Below are 20,757 nucleotides of genomic sequence, written 5' to 3'. Positions count from 1 at the left end.
AACATGAATAAGAAAACACCCAAACAACAACAACAAAACCATAGTCTGAGGCTAAAAGAATCAAGGTGAAAAAAGGATTTCATTTGAAAACATTTTACATTAAGGCTAATCCAGATTTTATTGTTTGTAATAGATTTTGTTTTTAAATCTAGAAGAATTTCCCCCCAATATTCTTATATTTTTAAATCCTTTTTTTATATGATTCAATTTTCTATGAACAAGACTATAGCAAGGTGTGCAAAGTGTTTGTAAGGATCTAGTTGTGCAAACCGTCTTTAAAGTGATGTGAGTGAAATCTTGCACCATGTAGTGCAAGGTAATTTTTAAGGGATTGTTTCAGGGAGAACATTTTGATATTTACTCACATTATAAAGGAAAATAAAAAGTGGTTAGGAAGCTATTTTTTTCTAATAAGACTTTGCAGAAATTTATTAACATTTACTAGTAACTTTGTTTTAAAAGTCATTCATTGAGCCATCCAACCTACAACAAATTTTGAGTGGCACCCATGTGTGGGACAATATAGCAGCTGGAGAGCAGGAAAAAAAAACACATAAGACATTATATCGAAAAGAGAAGGGTCGAAAAACTCCAGCTTGTGGGCCGAATCCAGCTTTCCATCCTGCAGATGCTGCAGTTATTTCTCGTTCGTCCCTCCACTCGCTGCTCCCCATCAACTTCGAGGCTGCAGCCCACACGGGCGCCTTTCTGCCGAGTGGCCGGTAACAGCGGGCCAATTCCCCAGAGGACGCCGATATGGTGGCAGTCACATCCTCTCTGTCCACCCTGAGAGGCAGCAGGAGACAGGAAGCATCTACTTTTCCCTGCAAATCCTTAACCGTACTTTCGGTTGTCATGAAATCTAAAACAAGCCCTTTCTTTGCATGAGCATTTTTACATATAATTTATGTTTCAGTTGCTTTCACCTGGCCTCTTGCCAGCATCAAAGTGTCAATGACTTGCTCAGTCTCATCAAGACGTTCAGCAGCCTCAGGGTTTATGGCTCCTTCTCTGCCAAATTTGCGGTTGAAGACACCAGCCGAGTGTCGGCACAAGGATGTGCTGTCAGCCCGAGGATGCCGCTCAATCAGGTGTAGCTCTGACACTGTCCGGTCCTCGGCTGTTTGTGAACTCACACGGGCGGGCGAGGCTGTTACAGGCTCAGTGTGTGTTCAGCGGACACGAGAGCTCAGCCGCTGCCCTCCTTGCCTTCCCTGTGTGTGTCCTGCAGTCCGCGACAGTCCCGTGTTGCTCGCTCACTGGGTCCGGCCAGTGCCCCGCCAGTGAACGTGAACTCGGTAACTGGCGGTGATGAGCAGCTGATCTTAAACAAACCACGAACGCTGTGGTTCAGCTAAGGAATCCGGCGAGCCAGCAGAGTCCTGAGGTGAAGGACCCATACTGATGGTGCAGGCGATGAGAAAACATGTGGGCGGTGGCAACATGGGACGACTCGGTCTGTCTGGCGTGAGCCGGGAGCCGTGAGAGCGGACTGCCCTCCCAGGGCATCAGACACACGGACGCGAGTCTAGAGGCGCTAGCAATGTGAAGGGAACAAGGGTGTGGGGACAGGGAGCCCCGTTTCACTGCTGTGCCCTCCCGTGAAGGAGCACCCTCCAGTGACCCAGGGTACTCCTAGGGTTACAAGGTTCATGGATGATGCAATTAGTTCTCTCCATTTATGATTCCAGCAATGACACAGGTTAGGGGCTGGAGGAAGAACAGCCCTCGAGTCAGGCTCTGACTCAGGCAGGGCAGCCAGCCGCTGCAGGAGGCGGGAGGAGGGAGGAGGACCGTCCGGCTCTCTTCCCTGAGTCTGGACGCCGAGACGCTTGCAGTTGTGGGAGCAGCGACGTCTCTAGTGGAGTCAAGGCTGAAGGATGAGTGAGAGTCCATGCAGGACTCCTGCCGAGAGTGACTTCAGCAGCGGTCCAGATGTTTGCAAGCGGGCTGGTGGGAACAGGTGCTTTGAGAATGGGTCGTCGGGATCCAGCGTGGTCACATCATCTCACAATGCTCTGAAGTTTCAACCGCCTGCGTCTACGCATCTGTGGGCTTTGGGCTGCTTCTGGCGTTAGTTCCTCCTGCTCGTATGCTGTGTATCCTGTGTAAAGAAATGACTTAGCTCTTTATATTCAATGCATCCAACAACCTTTTACTGTGAGGTGGCCACTCTCCAGGGTTTATTGAGCTTAACATCTACCTTGGCGTTAGGGCTTCCAGCTGGAGCATCCACCTATATCAGGATGACGGATCTGACCGTGCCTGTGTCGTCACGTGACACAGACAGGCGGTTCTCTGTGGCTCACCACGGTGCTGAGGGAAGACTCAGCAATTCTGACACGGAACGATGCACACCGTCAATCTGCAGAATCTGTAGATCTAATTAAAGTGTTAGCTCAGCCATTGTTCTCGAGAGTCAACCGTCTGAAGTATTCTAGGTAAATGCTGCCTTCCACTGTTACCACGATGATGCTCTGTGGCTTTCCGTGTGAAAGTTTCCATTTATTATTTCCATTTCTTATTTGCTCATTAAAAGTTTTTCTTCCAGTGTTGGGTTCAGTTCAGGAGAGCTTCCCTGTTGTGTTAATTAAAACTTGGAGCATGGAAACACAGGCTGGGGGAGATGCTTGGGTAGACAGCAGCACTCTGTTCGCTTACCTTCCAGACTGCAAACATGAAAGAAAAAAATCCAAACGTGCCTCTACTTTTCCCCCTTGGGGCATTTTCTTTTTGAAATATAGCCTTCCCTGAAATTCAGGTTCTTCTGCTAGAAGGTCCTTGGTTCTTGCAGGAGATGAAAGGAAAATCTATCCCTATGTGCAGCTGTCTGTCCTGTATTCATCATTTGCCTTCCTTTTATGCAAATCCTCTTTAGCTTTGAGGATACAATGAAAAATTTTACAACTGTAGACAAATGTGACACTGTGGTTAGCACTGACAAATCTAGAGAAAAATGATGAGATATATATATCAGATGAATAAATCTGAATAATTGCTGTAGGGTCTAGCCAGGGTTATTTAGAGTCACTATTCTTTGTCAATGAAATGGTCTTGGGGGCAGGTTGAGCCTGATGGATCATTTGTCTAATGTGTTGACTCTTCCCTAGCCTCGATTCAGGAAAACCTGGAGTAACCTTAGTGCCACGAACTAGGGCAGATTATGATTGCAGAATGAAATGATGGTCTAGAAACCCACAGGGAACTGCACTGCACAGATGTCAAGAAGCAACTAGCTTCTGTGACTCTTTGTTAAGTAACTTGAGAAACCTCGTCTTTCTTTCTGTCTCTGATGCATCAGGAGAACTCTCTTTGTGTGAATAAAAAAAATCGGTCACTTTACCACCTACATCTCCTAGTGCTAAGTCCTGTGTGAAATGTGAAGGAGCACCCTCCCATGACCAGGGTACTCCTGGGGTTACAAGGTCCATGGATGATGCAATTAGTTCTCTCCATTTACGATTCCAGCAATGACACAGGTTAGGGGCTGGAGGAAGAACGGCCCTCGAGTCAGGCTCTGACTCAGGCAGGGCAGCCAGCCGCTGCGGGGGGCGGGAGGAGGGAGGAGGACCGTCCGGCTCTCTTCCCTGAGTCTGGACGCCGAGACGCTTGCAGTTGTGGGAGCAGCGACGTCTCTAGTGGAGTCAAGGCCGAAGGGCGAGTGAGAGCGTGGAATGGGGTCTAAAACCTCCGGGAGTAAGTCGTGTTTGGATTTATGTTACTCTTGACCTTTATTGCCACAGTAAAGTCTTGTTTAAGGATGTTTGAGTTCTTCCATCTAACACGATGTGGAACATCAAGGGAAGGCCCCTGGGCCGTGGTTTTACAGGCGGGAAGTGCATGGTTTTGTGAGCAATGAGAAGCAAGCTCTCGGGGGGACGGCGAAATTCAGGAGAAAACGTCATGGTTTTGAGGTATGGCTTCACTCCTCCCGTAGAGATTCACTCTTTGTTGCCAGTCTCAGTAAATCTTGCTCTCTTTTATTGCAGCAGAAGTGTTTTTTTCTTTTCAACTCTTAACCTCAGTTGTTTGTAAAGGCGATATACTCTGTTGAGCTGCGGAAACATGCTTTCACTCAATATAGCTTTAAGAAACCCAGCGCATCAGGAATTGGGACTATCAAATCCAAACCACCTGGCTGGGGCCCTGAGGCGCTGTGGTAGACTGGAAAGAAGTTTTTGCAGCTTCTCACGGACTTGTGGGTTCCATGTCCTGATCCCTACACTCAGCCTTGAGACCTGCTTTGACCGACAGAAGCTAGCAAAAATGACGGGGCTGGGGCTTGGGAGGCCTCTGCTTCCGTTCTCGCTTCTGTTCTCGGTGGAATTGGGGACAGCCACGTGAAGGTGGTGGCAGCTGCCTTTTGAAGATGTGTGGCTGAGACCATAACCAGCCTCAAGTGCCAGCAGTGTTAGGAAAGCTACCCGGGTCCTGACAGCCCCACCGACCCCCGGCATCACCAGAGTGTGTGCACTGATACAGGGAATCGTGTTCAGCCTACAGAGGAAGCTGTCTGCAACACCGTGGGTGGGCCTGCAGGATGTCAGGCTAAGGGCAATAAGCCGGAGGGAGGAAGACACATGTTGCGTGACCTCATTCATATGTGGAATCTAAGACGAACTCATAGAACCAGAGAGAGAACGGTGGCAGCCGCCAGGGGCTGGAGGGCGCGGGGCGATGATGGTCAAAGGGCATGGGGGCTTCGCTTGTGCTGACACCCGATGGACAACAGCGTGAAGACAGCTAACAAGGCTCCCGCATACTTGAAACTTGCTGAGAGGGCGCATCTGGGTCACAGGCACACACACAGGTGTGCACACTGAGCACTTACAGGAAAGAGCAGCTTCAAACGAGGCACACAGCTGCACACGGGGGCAATTGTCTTTTGTTGTTTTGTTCTTTGTTACTAAGTTTGGGGATGATTTGTTATAATCAATAAATAACTGACACAGATGATGATCACTTTTCCAAGGGGAAGACGGGCTTGTGAAGCAAGCACATACTTTACAAATTAATGGCATTTTCCTGGGAGCACACAGGATGCCCGGTGCCGGCTGAAGCAGGTGGGCTGGCTGCCTCTCGGAGCCCCTCAGGGCTGGGCCTGTGTCCTCAGGGCGGGTCCGCCCAGTCCGCCTTGTGCTGCCCGCTGCCTGCACCCAGTCTGGGCCCAGCACCCCAGCCACTCCCATCCTCTCTGTGGCTCTTCCTTGCTCTGTCCACCCCTTGAAAACTGTTACCCCCTCCCAAAACTGCATGCTCGCCTGTCGTCTCTTCATTCTGGAAACTTCTAGATTTGTCTATCTGCTTCATCTATTGCTGAAGATGATAAATTCTCTACAGCCAGTTATTTATCCAGTAATAGACATTTCAATTGGATTACTTCCAAGTCATGATAAATTCAAGATGTCTGTAAAATAATATAACCTAATATTTATTTAGTGCTTGCTCTGAGCCTGGGGGTTTCATTAATTTGTAAATCCTCACTCGTTTAGTTCTCATGGCGCCCTGATGAAGCAGGTCAGAATGGTCTCCATTTAGAAGTGAGTTTTAAGGAGTCAGGTGACGTGCGCAAGGTGGGGCTGTCAGTAGGTGACAGAGTGTCCTTTTGAGTCTCTGTGTCATAGGTCTCCCCTGTCAGGGTGCTCTCCCAAGTCAGAAGACGAGGACTAAACAAGTGACACTTAACCAGTGCCCCAGCACTTTCAGAGTCTCCCTCCCAGATGCCTCTCACGTGGTTTGCAACTTCCACTTTCCCACGGCCACCGTCCAACGCCAGGTTCTCCTCTCCTGCTCTGGGCTCTCTCAGCGGTCACCTCGCTGGTCTCTGCCTCTGGTACCAGCCCCGGTAGTACAGCCGTGTGACTGCTAGCGACACAATCTCCCCAGTGCCCGTCTGGTCACACAGCTCCACGGGCGTCTCCCCGTCATCCAACCTGTAGGGTCAAGCCTCGAGTGCCGGTTTGGGCATCTGTCCCAAGGCTTTTGCAAGTTCATCGCTGCCTTAGAGGAGGAGCCGTGCATGTTCGACTCCTTCACCACCTGTGTCCGAGTTCACCTTCCTTCACTGCTTTTCCCACCTGTGAGCCCGACCGCACCCAGTTCATTCTGGTTGGGAACACCCGCCCCTGAGCTCCACCTTTCCCCATCCTTGGAACCCCCTCTCCCTACCACTGTCACCCCACCACGGACACTCTCACCCCCACACCCTGCTCTGCCCGGAGACCCGCCAAAGCTGAGGCAAGGGTTTGCTTTCCCTGGAGTCTCCTCCCCGCGTCTTCAAGCGGCTGCAGGCCTTCCTTCGCTGCTTCCACCGAGTGTCGGTGCACAGCCGCCTGGGTAACACAGCTGGTGGTGCCAGTACACTTTGCTCACCTGAAGGCAGGGATAGCTCCCGGGGCTTGTCATATTTGTATCCGAGACACCAATGACAGCGCCCATCGGAGTGGGCCCTTACGTGTGCGTACAATGACGGAGACGTGAAGACACCCGCTACGGTTCTGCGGCAACAAAGACTTCCTCCATCTTTTCTGCCCTGGCTCGTTGCCGACTCATTCTCCTTCCTGGGTTTCTGTGCCTCCGTAGGAAGTGTGCGTGCGTGTGTGTGTGCGCATGCACACAAGTGCACATGTGCGTGAGGACTGGAACTCACCGAGGACACGGCTGTAACACTTCCATGAGACGGGAGTGTAGCAGTTTGATTCAGGGCCAAGGCAATTTGAGGTCTCCCGGTGATACATTTCCAGCCAAGGCACTGGGATCATTTCCACAGGATGACGAGACGATCTCCTGTGACCCAAGGGTCCGCCACGCGTGATACAATGCAATAAAAGGGCCGACTCTGAAATGATCTCAACTCCGAGATGTGAGGAGATGAATAGCGGGCCGTGGCCGGAACAGGAGGTTAATTGCCGAAACACACAGCGTCCTGCGGGAAAATGCTGCCCGAGATGTGACCTATGACCCCGGGGCGCGAAAATCCCAGCGCTTGTCATCCGATAGTCTAATTACGTGCTCTGCACAAGTACTTCTTTATCACAAAGAATTTGAAATCCTCTAATTAGCCGGGATTTAAAAAGCAAACAGAAAATTGAAATGTCAAAGGTCAACACAAACAAAAAGCAAGGCGACCCGAAGCCTGGGTGGAGAGGACGCAGGGAATCAGAGCATTCCGGAAGAGCTAATTAGCCAAGTCCAGTCTCTGAAAGAACCAGGCAGCAATTATAAATAATTATAGTGACCAGCGCTCCGTGACCGCGAGGGGTTAAAAAAGCATGCCTTTGGTATTTCCGCGAGTAATTTCAACACGCTTGACATTCGTGCTGCAGAAAGAGATCATAAAGCTGAATTGTGGCTTTTTTTTTTTAATCTAGAAGCATGGTTTTTATATTAAAGTTTGATTTGTTTAGATAGTTTTAACTTTTGTGGGTTCGACACTATGGGACAGTGCACACATATATATACATTTTTAATGATCCAAAGCCCCACAGACTCAGGAGTCCCCTCACCCTTTATCAGCTCCTCAGACGGAGCGGCCAGGTTCTTGTGCCATTTCCCCCCCGCAGATGCGTCTGCTTACTCTCCGTCGTGAATACGAATGAATGTTCACTGTCCTTTAGAGGGTTCCTTAAAGGAGAAAACATAGAAAATTTCCAAATCTACGTCCTAAGTTCCTAGCTGGACTCCTGATCAAGCTTAGGTACGCGCTCTCACAACCAGAGTTTTTGTGAAAATCTTCACATAAAATCCTTCAGAAATTTCTTGTCCCTGGGAGCATAGTGTACCACCCTCTGCCCAGGCTGGTCCAGCCCCCAGCACCCACTGCCTGTGCTATTCGGTGAGGCTCCCGACTGGTCTTCCAGCTTCTTCTCACGCCCTGCGACGCCCTGCTGCACCCAGCATCCCGAGGGATGCTCTGGGCAAAGCCCTCCATGGTCCCCATCTCGCTATGACCTGTGACCTCATCTCCCGTTACCCTATTTTTGCTCCAGCTGCTAAGTCCTCTTTGCGTGCCTAGAAATGCCCTGCACCTTGGGGAGTAGGTCGTTCGCACTGACTGTTCGTCTGCCTTGGGGTAGTCGTCACAAGCATCCCTGCGGCTTGTTCCTGTACTTTCTTTCCTGCTTATGCTCCCCTCCTGAGCGACGGCCTCACCTGCCCACCCACACCCTACGTGAAATTATGACGCTGCCTGTCTCCAACTGGCTTTTCCTGCATCCTGGCCGGCTTTAAGGTTCTCTTGTGAATTTATTCCTACCTAATAAACAAAACTACATGTCTATTAACATTTTTCTGCCCCTTCTGTAACAGCAAGAACACCTTGTTCCTGGAAAACAGGTGGGCAGGTGCTCAAGAAAAACTTGTTGAAATCTTTACCCAATGAAAACACCATGCATTCGGTTCCTCCTTTGACTGTTGGCTGTCTTACTCTCAATGATTATCTTCACTCTCCAAGAGCTAGATTTTTCTTTGTTTCCTTTTCTCAGCACTAGGGGAATGCACAGCTCTCTTGCACCTAGAACGAGCATGATGTCCACTCCTCTGCCTTACGGTCCTGGCAGAGCCTGAGCAGGGACCAGAGCAGCCCCGCCCCCTGCCCTATCACCGTGCAGAACACCAAGGCTGGCACGCTGTAGGTCCTCAGTATTTCTTAAGTAAATGACCGGGTTTTACTGAAATACTGTGGAATGATTTATGATGTATTGTTATATAAAGTAAGAAAGTTACAGAATGCTCTGCATGATAGGATAAAACATTTGCAGAGTGAAATTAGAAACCAGAAAACATTCTGAGTATTTACATTTGTTGTATATGTTTGTATAGGGAAAGTAACAATTTATGACTTATTAATTTTCAGTGTTTAACACAAGAAATTTAATTGGATGTGGCAGTGGGGAGAGCATTAATTATATTTTAGACACTTCTGATTTTTCAATTATAAAAAGCAGCCATCTGTAATTTAAATGGCTGTGAACAATCTTAGGTGTAACACTAACAAATAGAGAGCTTGAAAGAACTTATGAAAGCTTATTTATTATCTCATTACTTTCTACAAAGTGTTTAAAAGACACAAACAATAAAATTATGATATCAGTAATATAGATAGTAACAAGAAATGCCAGATGCAAGACTATATTTGCATCTACAGAAAATCAGTAAAAATAAAATTATTTTCTTCATTTCAAATATTAAGTATTTCTTTCCCCCTATAAGTCTAACATGAGAAACTTGCTTAGTTATATAATTCTCACTGCCTTTCTATGACTTTATGTTCTGGCAGACTTTTAATGCTTTCAAGTTGGAGCTTAAGTAATTCTTTTTGGAGAGGTGCTTCTCTTGTTTTATTAGGGATAATTAATTATCTCCAGTCTGTGTGTTTCCATTTAGTCTGTAAATGGCCATTATAATTTTTCCTATATACAGGCATACCTCAGTGAAAACAGTGGCATTTTATATTTGTGTTAATGCCTATTACCGCTGGATTTCCTTCTTGAGGTCAATAGCAATGCCATTTTATTCCTCCATGCCCAACTCTAATACCATGCCCTGCAGCAGCAAACGTTTAGTGTATACTAAATTACCATATGCAGTATGTGGTCTCTCGCCATGGAGGTGAAAAATCGAATAATATTGAGCACATTTAGTTTTTACTTAAGCTACTCGAAGAAACCTAGAACTTTCTACATACAGGATAGGGCAAAAGTAGGTTTACAGTTGTGAGTATGCAGAACAGGGGAGTTTATTCTTGTAGTATTACTTATTGATTATTATTCTCCATGTGAACAACCGTGAGCCTGCCTTGGCCGCATCCTGCATCTTAGTTACAGCGGAAAGTCAGGGCTGAGGAATAGAGTCAGAGGTGGTGGTCCTGCATCCCGGAGCACGTCCTCCTGGCAGTCACACTAAGAGCCCATGGTACGTCCTCATCTTGGGCACCGTGGCTTCTGTCTTGCACGTTCATCCCATTTCTTCCAATTCAGGGCCAAAATCTGCTCTTCAAAAGGCACAGAACTCATCAGTGGTGATTTGACAATGTGCTATCTCATTGACATGAATTTTCTTTGTAAGGATTTCTCACATTATAAAAAGATTTTCTTTCCCACTAAAGAAGTTCAGGCACAAAAAGGGAAGTGATTTTGTGGGTGTGGGAGGTGTGTCCTACATCCTCTCGAGCCTTGGACACATATTCAGTAGGTATCCAAACCTGATGGTGATTTTTTATAAGTCCCCTGCAGCATAATTGTGTAATATATTCACAGGTAAAACATTGGCCTTTGTATGGCATAAAAAGAAAAACACACTATACACACGCATATCCCAAAACAGTGCATAACACTCATGATTCATTCATTCAATCATTTCTGAGTGCTTTTTATATTCCAGACACTATTTTAGTCTCAGATACCATGATAAATAAAACAGAGCAAATCCCTATTCCCATGAAGCTTAAATTCTACTTCGGTAGGAAAGTAAAAATACAGCAATAGCAACGGGTCACATGTAGTAAGTCTAATCAAAGATGAATAAATCAGGATTAGGGGGTAGAGAATGATGAAGTGAGAGAAGATGTTATTGAACGTAAACCCACAACAAACCGTGTCCAGGTTGGGAGGTGCTGTTTTGATAGAACAAGGAGTAAGGTTATTTAGAAAAGATGGAGAGACTGCCCTTTTTTGGTTCAAGAGCCCGAAGAGTTGATGTATATATAACTTGTTTATACCACTAACATCAGTAATTATATTACTGTAATTTACTGTATATTACTGTAACAAATGTAATTATAGCAGACTTTTAGGTGTTAATGTGTTATGCCAACATTCCCAGATATTGGGGCCCAATTTTTGACTTTGATTATTAGGAAAACTTAGAAATCTGTAATTTTAGGTCACAAAGAATCATTCTATCATTTTTTTTTGGCCACATTTATTTTGATGCTCTGTTGTTAGGTCCATATGTGTTTCAGATTCTTATGTCATCTTGGAGAATCAGCACCTTTTTCCTTATGTAGTTTTTATGGGATGAATTGTGTACCCCCAAAATTCAGGTGCTGAAACTCTCACTGTAGTACTTCAGTGGAAGATAGGGCCTTTAAAGAGACAGTTAGCTTAAAAGGAGGCTGTTAGGGTAGACCCTCACCCCATCTGACCAGTGTCCTTATACAAAGAGGACATTCGGACATGCAGAAATCAGGCACACAAACACTCAGGGGAAAGACCACATGAGAACACGTGGAGAACGCAGCCTCTGCAGGCCAGTCACAGAAGCGGCTCAGGAGAGACCAAACCTGTCAACACCTTGATCTTAGGCTCTGGCCACCAGTGTTGTGAGGAAATGAAGTTCTGTGGTTTAAGCGGCCCCTTCGGCGGCATTTTGTTATGGCTCTCTGCTGTGCAGAAAACCATGCTCCCCCAAATTTGTATATTGACACTCTAACCCTCCAGGTGACCGCATGTGGAGACAGAGCTGTAGGGAGATAATTAAGCTTAACCTAAGGCATGAGGGTGGGGCCCTCAATCAGCAGACCCCGTATTCTTTCTAGAGGAGACACCAGCAAGTAAGCCCCCCAGCCCCTCTCCTCCCACCCTGAGAACACAACAGGGAGGTGGCCACCTGTGAACAAGGGGATGCTCTCACCAGAAACCAAACCTGCCGGCACTGTCATTTCGGACTTCCCAGCCTCCAGGATTACTAGAAAACAAATCCCTGTTGTTTAAACCACCTGTCTCTGTTGTTTGGTTATGATGGCCTGAGCAGACAGAAACAGACCTTGCAAACTCATACAACAATGCCCTCTTTCCTTCTGATTGTGTTCCTTGTTCTCAAGATTACTTTGTCTAACCCTGAGGTAGACACTCCAGCTTCTTTTGCTTCGTATTAGAATAGTATATATTTTCCCATCCCTTCACTTCCAATGTGCTGGTATCTTTTTATAAAGGAGGGTTCTTGTAGACAGCATCCAGGTGGGTGTTTTGGTCCATTTTGAATCTTTATTTTTTAATTGGTATGTTTAGACCATTAACATGCAAAGCGATTATTGATATACTTGGTTTAATATCTACCATAGTTGTGATTTTTAAATTCGTTCACTTGTTCTTTGTCTCCTACTTTCCTTCACCCCCATTTTGTGACCTGGTTTTAACTGAATATTTATATCATTCCATTTTATCTCCTCTCTTTCTGTATCAACTATATCTGCTTTTTTTTTAAATTAGTGATTGCCTGAGATTTCATGATAGCATTTATTTTTATTTTTTTCACGATATACACTTTAAACCAATATAAATCTACCTTCAAACACGCTGCTCCATGTGCAGTGCAGCAGCCTTGCAAGAGCACATCCCCACTGCCCCCCTTTCATGCCTGTGACGTCTCTGGTTTTCCTCGGCCACATCGTGCCCACTAAGCTGCCTGCCAAAGCCATTCTCTTGCTGCTGTTACCGTGTTTTGACTGCAGACATTTCCTTGTGATTCTTTTATACGCTTTCTGTCTCTCTGTCTGTGCTGCCTGCCTGTTCTTGCTCACCGTTCACTTTTTCCATTGACCTTTTTCACTCATGATCACCGGTGATTTTAACCCATGTGTCTCATCTGGTTCTGCTTCTGATGATTCTTTGTCTTTTTAGGTTGTGTTTTTACTGGTCGTTAGGTATGGCCTGTCATGTTTTGTTGAAAGCTGGGTATCTTGTATTGGGTAACATGATCTCAGATAAATGTTTTTTTCAATGGCGGAATGATGGATTCTGTGCCACCAATCCCACTAACTTTTATAGCTTCTGGGCCCATAACTAGAGTGCTATCCCAACATATGAATCATAGGCAGTACAAGGCCTGTTCCAAGCCGAGAACACTTGTATAACCAGGAATGATATTGCCAATATGTGTTTCCGGATGATTCTGCCCTGTCTAGTGCAAAGGTTCTGAGAAGTTGATAGAAACCCACGTTGGTTCTCTGACCTCTGGCATATAAGGTGTTACGATAGAAATGGACAAGAAATTGCCCTTGGATATGTTTTCGTGTTCAGGGACAATAGGCCAAAAGTAATAAATACCACATCCCCGAGGAAAAGGTGGAGACCGGTGCCATTGTGGAAGCCTGCAAAGATGCAGGGTGGCACTTCCGACCACATCCTAATTTTAAATCTGTTGTCACAGCAAAAGCCAGATGGACCAGCGAGAATGACAGGCAATTATTGCAAACTTGATCAGATGGTACTGTCAGTTGCAGCTGGGCGTCTGGGGCTCCTGTCTGTATTCTAGCAAATGCACACGGCCTCCGGCACCTGGGATTCAGCTCCTGGTCCAGCGAGTGCTTTTGTTCCACTGTTTACTGGAAAGAAAGCGGCAGCAGTTTGCTTTTGAAAGGGTGAGGGTGTAGCTCCACCACACAGCCTCAGAGCTGTGTCCACCCTTCAGCTCCCAGCCACAATCAAGTCCAGAGATACTTTGAGTATTTTGAAATCCCGCTGTTCATTACATTGTTTTGTATAATGACACTAAGCTAATTGGACCCAGTGAGCAGGAAGTAGAAAGTACCGTGGATGCCTCAAAAAGATAAACGCATCCCAGAAAGTGCAAAATAAAGCCTGAGAAGCTTCAGGGTTCTTGCCTCATTTTGGGGGTTTTTAAGGGTTTGGGGCATGTCTATCTACCCCTCTAGGGCAAGCGACAAATTGCCACCCACTGACGCCCGGCCTGACCTGTTTATGTCCCAGATAGGCCAGTGGGCTAGGCAGGCAGGACTGCAGAGCCTCAAGTGCGTGCTGCCCTCACACCTGGGGCAGTGATACAACATACCTGAAGCTGCAGCATGTGACTGTGATGCAGAAGCAACCCAGAACACGTGGAAAACCCCAGTTTTCTCATAGATGGGTAATAGGTAGAGACCCTGAGGGTTTTGTCTCGAAGGTCATGCCCTCCTGTCTATGTGAGGTGTCTCTCGGCCTTTCACTGAGCACTGGTGGTGACTGAGTGGTGACGATGGGGTACCAGGTACCTACGCTACTTCCATCAGGTAAGGAGGTCCTGTGAGCAGCAGATGCCAAGGCAATTAGGAATGAGGGGTTCCCTGGGGCAGACACATGCAAAGGGCAGAGGCCGGAGGGAGCAGGGTCAGCGCCTTTCAGACCACAGTGGGGGCAGGGCAAGTACAGATGGGTGCTGTCTCCTGCACCTGAGACTCCCAGCAGGGTGTCCAACCTTTTGGCATCTCTGAGCCCCACTGCAAGAACAATTGTCTCGGGCGACACATTAAGTATATTGTGACACATAATCACAACAAATCTCATGTTTGAAGTAAATTTACAATTTCTTGTTGGGCCACATTCACAGCCCTCCCGGACTGCACGCAGCCTGTGGGCCACAGGTTGGACCCCCTGCCCCCCCCGTTACAGTAAAATGAGAAACAGAAAGCCGTGTGTGTCTCCCAGTCTCCCGTTAGAATGGATACCTGCAAAGAAAAATGATGTTTGCAGTTTATATTATAGTCCACTTAATAATAACTTGATATATGAATGATTTTTTTCTGAAGTGCACATCTGTTTCATTTTAAAGAGGTATTGCATTCTTTTACTGTTAACACGATGTCAAACTAAACAAAACTAAAATTTAAGAAGTTCACAATTTTAACATGTTTCTGAACATCCACTTCCTTAACCCTTTGCAAGCACAGTAGTTAAACAGCTGCTGGTGGTTCTGTTCTCTGGAGGCGCTGACACTATATGGCGAATCAGCTTATTTGTCCCTGAGAAATTATGAAAACAGTAGCCTTGGAATAAAGCATCAGGAGAATCATATTTAATAAATGACATTGACTTATAAAAATGTAGTTACAGAGATATAAATCATTAATTAAATGTGTCATAATTCATTTTATCTCTTTTAAAATGCAAGTACTTGTTCCAAAGATATCCTATACCCTACACACTCATTTGGACAGAAAGCTTTATAGATCAGTTGACTACGGAGTGGCTTTATTTAAAGTCAGGGAAACATGAATTATTTTAGAAAATAACTTTAAATGTAAATAATTAAGTCTATGTTAAATAACCTTTGAAATTACAGTATTAGGTTTCCTACATGAGAGAGGTCTTTATTTTTTCATTAGCAATTGCTTATCTCAAATGAGGTTTAAAAGTATGGTAAACCAGAAAATTATGATGATATAGTAATTAGCTTTATATATGCTAGTACAGTTCTTGGGCTGTAGATAGCATTCAATGGAAGATAATTTTCTGACGATACATAATTCCAGTGTGATATAACACAGTAGGTGTATAAATCTCAGAAGATCTTATGCATGATAATGGTTTGGCATTGCTTAGCATATTTCCAGTGAGAAACATTCAGACAAGCTTATGGATGTATTTTCAATGTATTTACATATAGTCAATAGGATCTGACTCTATTCCAGATTATGGGCCCTAATCTTCTTATACAGAATATTATTCTATTTACAGGAATATTATTCTAAAACATGTACTTCTAAGATATCTGAATTTATCTTTATTTGTTCCCTCTAGACACAACTTTTAAAATTATACAGCTGCACCTAAAATGTAAAAGTTATGCTTATTCCGGTATTCTTACATTCAGAAAACTCAAAGTTTTAAGAGTGCTAGATATTGGCAGGACCATGTTACCATAGTAACCCACATCCGTGGCCAACCTCTCTGAATATTTAACTCAGACACTTAACAATTAGGCTGCTGCAATGAGATGCAAAAATTAAGTGAAAAATATTTGTACAGAATGTTGAATGCAAGTGCATTTATTGTTCCTCTTATTTAGAACTCGAATTGTTTGATATTCACTTAAATTAAACTTAATTAAACTAATGCTTAAAAAGCATTTACCTTGCATTAAGTTATGTTAAATGATTGGAGAAAAAAATGAAACACAATCCTCAAACACTCCCAGTCCAGTTAGAGAACTGGCTACACATTCCAGCCACTGTAACCTCAGACAAGATGGGGCAGCTGTCAGCTCTTTTGTGCTGTGGCATCGCATGCCTTTGGAGGCAAGAGAAAAGGCTCCATGTGGAAGGGGCCAGGGGCTTCTGGGAGAAAGAACAAGACAAACACGGGCATGTTTGTCGTGAACAAGCACCAGGTGTATTGGGAGTGAGGGGAAGGTACGGAGTAGGAGGAACCGGGGATGCGATGAGAACCCATTCTGGGATGATGCTCTGCACTAGTATTTGTTACGTTCCATGTAAACTGGTTTTGCTCTTACGGCATGGAGCATCTGGAAGTGGGAAGGGAACACTGTAAGAACCTGGAAAATGCCAGATAATAAGATCGTCATTAGTGAATTTCAAATTAAAGAAATCCCCTTTGCTGGCAACCGTGCAGCACTGTTCGTCAGTGGAGTTCATATGGTACATGTTATCCTCGCTCTGTCAGACTGCTAAGATTAAAAACGTGGGAAAGGGCTCCATCCTTATGACCTCTTTTAACCTTGGTGACCTCCTAAAAGTCCCATCTCCAAGTACAGTCACATTGGGGGACAGGGGTTCGACACCTGACCTTGGGCAGACACATTTCAGACGACGGCAGTGGGGAAGATACTGCCCTTAGAGACGGAGGTTCTGGAACGGCGAGTTTGATGCATAAAGTGCCCACTGTCACAGGCCTAAGTGACCACTGAATATGATAACAGAGGGAATAAGGTCTCATATTTTAGTGCTCATAGATATGACTTGTCGACGTGCACAATGGAAATATACCCTTAAGTGATTTCTATTTTAATATTGTCAGTAGGAAGTGTCAACATTTTTTTTAAACGTGTACTTTTGAATAAGCACAAGATGTGGGCTTAAGTGCAACTAAATAGGGTGGCTTGGGACTTGCAAATGTAAAAATAAACATCATAGATAATTTCATTCAGACAGCATCCAGGGTCTTATTTATCAAGTTTAATGTTAGTGCAGCCTATTACAAATAGGAGATGTATGGAAGGTAAAAGGCAAGTCAAGGTGGTTTATCCTGGATTTTTAACCAATACATTTTTTATGACATAGAGAGAAAGCTCTTTAGCATCTTATATGCAGGAATCCAAAAATTCTCATGCACTCATGGCGACATAGTTTAGAATACTGTGTCCAAATCAAGTGATGTAGAATGAAGTCTGGATGAGGCAAAGTAGTATATTTTTTGAAGTTGGCCTTATATTCTTGCAATCTGTTCTTTATCAAATAAGGTTTTTCCCCTTTTTATTGAATTTATTGGGATGCCATTGATAAAATAATATAGGTTTCGGGTGTACAATTCTATAGAGCATCATCTGTATATTGTATGTTCACCACTCTGAGTCAAATCCCCTTCCATCACCATTTATCCCCCTTTCCATTCTGTAGTCACTATACCATTGTTTGAATCTGTGAGTTTTGTTCTTTGCTTAATCCCTTCACCTTTTTCACCCAGCCCACAACCCCCCTCCCTCTGACAGGTGTTAGTCTGTTCTCTAGACAAATCTTGAGCTGTATTATAAATTCTTTCCTAGGCTTACTAGGAGGAGGCCAGGCATATGTGATATTCAAAGTATGACTCAGGCATGAATCCACTAGCACTGATTTTATTCAAATAGTAAATGGCAAGTTGTCATTGCTGATGCCTTAAGTGTTTCTTTCTCTTCGTGTTGACTCAGGAGAGGAAAATATACTGTAAATCAGGAGGCTGATGTAGGCTGTCTTCTGAGTCACATTCTATTAGCCACCATTTACATCCACCAGAAAGGGTGCTGGTGCTCAAAAGCAGGAATTGCATTTTGAATTCTTCAAAGAACAATGAAAACATAAATTTAAAATGTAGAGTCATAAATGTAGAGTCATCATTATGACCATAATGATGGTCATAATGTAGTGGTCATCATTATGGTCATAATGATGACCATAAATGTAGTGGTCATCATTAGCTGTCATGGAGAACATTGCTTATAAAAATAGAATATCAATACTATTGATATATCTATCTCTGTCAGCATTTGATGGAGAACAGAGAGAAAGGCAAATAATGATAGATGTCATGTGAACCAAAGTTAAAGTTCAAGGAAAGAACAAAACCGAATCAACTGTCATCTCTCTCCATCCTTTCAGGTATCTAATAAGAATATCTCCCCTAATGGTTATTTAATACATTGCTTCCAAAGCACTGAAGTGACCTTGCTTATTCTGTGGGGAGTCTTAGATTGTGACTCAGTCAATTCACAATTACTGAGAAGCTGATACTTTCCAGATGTAATTACCACATATTGCTGATACTCGCTTGTTTCTCTTTGGCCTGCATTTGGTTCGTTAGTTCTCCTTTCCCCCAACTACTCAGTAGAAAAGGAGAAGCAAAGGAAACAGCTCCTAGCATGGGGTAGAGAATATTCTCTAGAATAACACTTAGTATGTTTGCTTAGGTGTGAGCGAATCTCTGACTGGTGTCTCGGGGGGGGAGATGTTTTATACTTCAGACAAATATGAGGTTCTTAAATTACATATATAAATAAAATGATCATTTTTTTTCTACCATATGCTAGACCTGTGTTATCGATCGCGGTAGCCAATAACTACATGGGGATATTGGAATTCAAATTTGTTGAATAAGATAAACATTTTCTTCCTTAGCTTCATTCATCCCATGTCAAGTGCTGGAGAGCTTTTTCAGCACCACGGACAGCTCCAAGGGCAGTAAGGAGGACAAAAGGTGATTTGCATACAAGAAGGCCTTGTGCGTCTGTGTGATGTGAAGTGTCTGTACCCACAGGTGACAAGCAAACCGACACAGCACAGACAGTTCTGCAGTTTCACCATTTACTACAAACATTCGTTCTGTGACTTTACCTTTATTGCATCGGTTAAGCCTTGGAGCCAGTCTAGACCGGCTGACCCTCCGGGTCCCGCCATTAGTTAGGAATAGACGTGATGAGGTGGCTAGCGCCCCAAGTCAGGGAAGGTGCAACAGGACAACTCAATCTCTGCGTCACTCCTTCAGAGAACTGAGAACACTTTGTGACACGCTTGTTTGGAGATAAATGGGGTAGGAGCTCCCATGAGAATGTCATTCCAGTTCCAGATAACGACAGCGGACAGTGACACCGGGCACACTTCCGTCGCTCAGCGGCGAGGCAGGCAAGCCCTGGTTCCGCAGTCCCGTCGCTGGCAGGTGCTGCGCGTTGCCGGGGGGCAGGCAGGTGGGGGTCCGCTCTCTGTGCAGGCCGCAGGGTGACTGCTGATGGAGCCGGAACTCTGGTGTGTCTTGTAGCGGGGGTGTGACAGTCTAGTTGGGCATCGGCACTGGGGCGCTGCGTTCTGCTTTGTCAAAGTCACCAGGAAACACTGTGTTTCTGGGGCCCCAGGGTGTTCCTGCACCTCCAGAACTAACGCGCGTTCTACCTTCTGTCTGGGCCCGCCGCTTCCCACAGTGTGGGGGCAGGAGACTGCAAGATGGAGTGGGGGGCGAGCTCCTCTCAACCCCAGGGCCTGGTCCACGGCTGTCTTCCCCCACCAGCCCTGAGCCCCTTGCTGTATTTCTTCTTCTTTTTTTTTTTTGGTATCAGGCTTTATTTCTTATCTTATATTCCTCCTCTGGATTTCCCCAGGATCATCTGGAAATCCAAATTACTGTTCTGACTCTAAAGAAGGTTCCTTCAGTCTCTGCCTCCCGCCCTCACATCCAGGGGGCTGAGCAGACATGAATAATCAGCAAGCTAGGGGTGTTCGTCTGTGCCCAAGTAACTATCCCAGTGGAGAGCCCCACTTTTTAAAAAATTCCAACTTTCACTATCGTGGGGGCAGACTTGCCTCAATCCTGCTCAGTCCTCTCTCTGGGGCCACATGATTTTTTTCCAGGATTTCCAGTTTTGGAAACACTATTTTTGTATAAATGGCACTCTTTCCATCTCAGTCTTCCATAATCAGCCAGCTTTTGTTAACTGTTCCAAGTGACCCCTGAACAATCTGACAACAAATGATCAAATTACACTTTTATTTCCAGTGTGGAAAGAAGCATTGCGAATACTTGCAAGTTAGAGAATTTCCTTTCATGTTGGGACTTAAATGTAATTGAACCCAGCCGCTGGACTTCAAGTCTTAGGAAATGGATTAAACCGAAAGTTAAAGGATAGTTGATACAAACCTGGGACTTTAATACAATATTTGCCATTAGCAGAATATAAATAAGACAAAAGGCTTCACAGAGCCATTCGGAGCAGTTCTGAGTGTTTGGATGTCTCTCACAAACAAATGTCACGTAAGCCAGGTAACAGACATGGTTCTTTTTAGCTTCTTTGACCCAAACATACAACTGATACCGAAAGTTAAATATTTTGCGTTTTTATTTTTAGCTCTTATCACTTAAATTACATGTATAGCTAACACAGACCAAGATGCTTTTCGGTACTTTTCAGCAACCGTGACCACCTGAAGTCTGAACTTGCCTTAGGAAGGGGCCCTTGGGGGCCGATTTGAGCAGACCCTTAGGAGCAGACAAGGACCATTTAAATGGTCGTGTCTCTGTTGGCAGGTGTTTCCCACTATTTCCCTAATCTCTAAAAAAATAATCTAGAGAAGTTACGAGAACGAGAACCAAGGGACTAGGAAAATGACTTAACAAACTGTATAGCTCTTTCAGCTGCACGATGTCTCCTTGGGAACTGTTTCCTTCCTTTCTGTTAGCAGCAGGACGAAAACACACGTTTCAAGTAGTTCCTTCGAGTTCCACGACTGCACTGCATCTACTCCTGTCACCGTATGCATTTTTTTCATGGACATCAAAGGGC

General features: G+C 45.0%; 1 non-coding gene across 1 annotated transcript; it reads left to right on the top strand.

Moving 5' to 3' along the window:
* Nucleotides 1-2,545: 2,545 nt before the first annotated feature.
* LOC114507158 lies at nucleotides 2,546-2,677 on the top strand. The gene has a single exon (XR_003685429.1). It is a non-coding gene; the product is annotated as a small nucleolar RNA SNORA36 family (small nucleolar RNA).
* The last annotated feature ends 18,080 nt before the right edge of the window (nucleotides 2,678-20,757 follow it).

The sequence above is a fragment of the Phyllostomus discolor genome, chromosome 9 (assembly GCF_004126475.2).
Source record: "Phyllostomus discolor isolate MPI-MPIP mPhyDis1 chromosome 9, mPhyDis1.pri.v3, whole genome shotgun sequence".
Classification (NCBI taxonomy): Eukaryota; Metazoa; Chordata; class Mammalia; order Chiroptera; family Phyllostomidae; genus Phyllostomus; species Phyllostomus discolor.
Note: the sequence above shows the minus strand (reverse complement) of the source record. Positions and strands in the feature narration are given on the sequence as shown.